We start from the raw sequence: 2,965 nt of genomic DNA, 5'->3' as shown, positions 1-2,965 counted from the left end.
TGGCAAACATTTGTGTGTTTGCTCTTTCCCTGTTTCCAAGGAAGCATTTTGTGATCCCTGCTCTGAATGGGGACTGAGGTTGGTGTTGGGCTTTGCCTGGATTGAGGTTGCTCCGTCAGCCCCAGGTGACTGATTCCATCCCTCTGATCCCATCACTCGTGATTCCTGCTCAAACACAGCTGGAGCACCGAGCACCCTCAGCGAGCTGTTTGCAATCAGCCAAGAAAAAAGCTGGCAGACAAGTCTCCCGCTCCGGGTGTTTAAACACTTCCCAACAACAAGAAAAGCTGGAGGAAATTGCGATGATGAGAGCGACCAGAATTGGAGGCTTAATTTATCCCATCTATCATTTGCTCCGACTCGTTCAGCCAGCTCGATTTTCCATCAGTGCTTTTCAGGGATGCAACTGGGATGAGGAGGAGGAGAAGAGATGAAGTAGGGTGAGAAACCAGCTTGGGGAACATTCGCTGAGCACACTCTGCTGTGGCAGTGCCCACCATCCTGACCTGGACTGGCAGCATTCCCTGCTCCCAGGAAACCTCTGTCCCCAGCAATGGTGACCTTTGCTCAAAGGTTAGACTCAATATTGGAGGTGTTTTCCAACATTAATGATTCTATGGTGAGAAAAACCGCAAAGAATGATGGTTTCTCTTCCCACCACCGCTCTCCCCACCCATCAGGCAGAGGAACCAGGCCCAAGCCATCGGATTCTGGTGTTGCTCCTGGGAATCCTGCCATCCCTGGGAGCTGTGACCTTTGCTCAAAGTTTGGACTTGATCTTGGAGGTGTTTTCCAACATTAATGATTCTGTGGAGAGGAAAACCCCAAAGAATGGTGGTTTCTAACCCCATCATCCCTCTCCCCATCCATCAGACACAGGATCCATCCCAAGGCTGGGCTGGAGCCATCGGATTCTGGAGCTGCTGCTCCCGGCTCCGCTCGTTTTCATCTGCAATTAGCTTGGAGCAGCATGGTAAATATTTCATACCTTAGAGCAAAGGTTGTTTAATTTTTCATTCTCTTAAAGCTGCTCATGAATGTTTTACGGAGCTGATCTCCTTGGCTGGAATGGGAATGAGAAAGCACAAGAGAGACGTCCTGCAGCTCCAGGTTTGGGTGTATCCAGTGACCCCTCATCCATGGTGGATCTTAATTAAGGTGCTGATAAGCCCGACTGGAGCAGGATGTTGAGCAAAGCATCTTTACAGAATCTGCTGCCATGTGAAATAAATGCCTCCAATATCCTTCTCCAATCCTATTTATCACAGCAGGAATTAAATTGTATTCCATGGACTCAGCAAGAGGACAAAGCCCCATCTCATGTGTCATGGCATTTTCTACTCTGGGGTTTTTGGGAACTCACTTCAAGTTCCATCCTTGCTGGGATCTGCCAAAAATGCCATTTCCTGAAGCTGGAAGCTGTTGCTTCTTCTCACTGTCATGTGGAAGGTGGCCCTGCCCATGCAGGGGCTTGGAACCAGGTCTCTTCCAACCCAAACCGAGTTTCTGGGATGACCACCTTGTTTCTTCTCCATTTCTCTTTCTCCGGGAAAAGAAAACCAAAAGCAACTCTGCTTGTGACATTTGCCACCCAGGCTTTTCATTCCGGATACCACGGAATTCCCCGGACTCAGATCCTTGCCTGCCTCCCTGCAGGATGAGCTGAGGGTGAAGTGGGTTGGATGAACCCAAATTAAGTCTTCAGGAAAGGACTTGGCAATTTAATCCTGGCTGGGAACTCAAGCATGCAGGATGTGCTCCCACGGCTGCGTTCCCTCCACCCCTGCTCCCGCTCCCTCCCTCTGCCCACATCCTCTGGCACTTTAATGGGAATAGATTCCCAAAGCCTTTAGCACCCATGCATTGGAGCAGCTCCTTCCACCTGTATGTTGCTGACTTGTTTTTATTGCACAGCCAGGCTGGAATGCACAGAGTCCTGGCAGGGAGCAGGTTTTTTGGAAGACTTCCCTGAGAAAAAGCTCCCCTTTCCTTCTCCCTGCTTTTTCCTTCCTGAGGTAGAAGCCCCATCCCCGGAAGTGCTCAAGGCCAGGTTGGACGGGGCTTGGAGCAATCCAGTCTGGTTGAAGGGGTTGGACCAGGTGGCCTTGAAAGGTCCCTTCCAACCCAAATTATTCCGTGGTTCCTTCCCCACGCTGGCAGCAGTTCTGGAAAGAGGAGGGATGGCACAGGTATCCTCCCAAACCTCTGACTTTTCCCTGTGTTTCCCTGTGCTTGCTGAGCTGCCTTATCCAGCCCGATCCGGGCACATCCCTCAATCCAGTGCTCTCTGCTGCAAGCGTTCGGAATTCCTTTTCCTCTGCAGAAGTGGAGGAACACACGTGAAAGAGGGGGAAAAAAGAAAGGAATACGTAGGATGAAGGACACAAAAAGGAGGAATGCACATGATAAAGGACTTAAAAAGGAGGAACACACAAGATAACAGGCACAACAAGGAAGGAATACGCATGACAAAGGACAATTACCAGGAGTAATGAATTGCCTGGGATCTCTTATCAGATCTGCTATCGCCTTTCTTCTTCACCTTCCCTTGTTTGGGACCTGCCCAAGTGGATTCCCTGTATTTCAGCTCCCTCACTGATGATCCTCACAGGCTATCTGTCTGTCCCAGGGCAGTCTGGGGTGATGTGACAGACTTTCACCAGGCTTGGGGGCGGTTTTCCCATCGAATTGACACCCAGGACACCCTGGGATAACCAAATTCCTCATCTGAGTTTGACTGCTGCCCAAACCAGGAATTCAGATCCTCCGTTCCCGTGTCCTAAGCCATGGTTTTAACACAGAGCTGCAAGAAAATCCCTATGGAAAAGTTATCCAATGAATGCTGCAGCTGGGATGAGCTTTCCTGAGCCTCCCCTGGGCCCTTGGAACCAGCATTTGGTGGCCCTGTCACAGAAGGACTTTGGAGAGAGTTTTGTGGTGGCCCCTCCCTGACGGCCGGAATCCA

The sequence above is a fragment of the Vidua chalybeata genome, chromosome 14 (genome assembly GCF_026979565.1).
Source record: "Vidua chalybeata isolate OUT-0048 chromosome 14, bVidCha1 merged haplotype, whole genome shotgun sequence".
Lineage (NCBI taxonomy): Eukaryota > Metazoa > Chordata > Aves > Passeriformes > Viduidae > Vidua > Vidua chalybeata.
Note: the sequence above shows the minus strand (reverse complement) of the source record.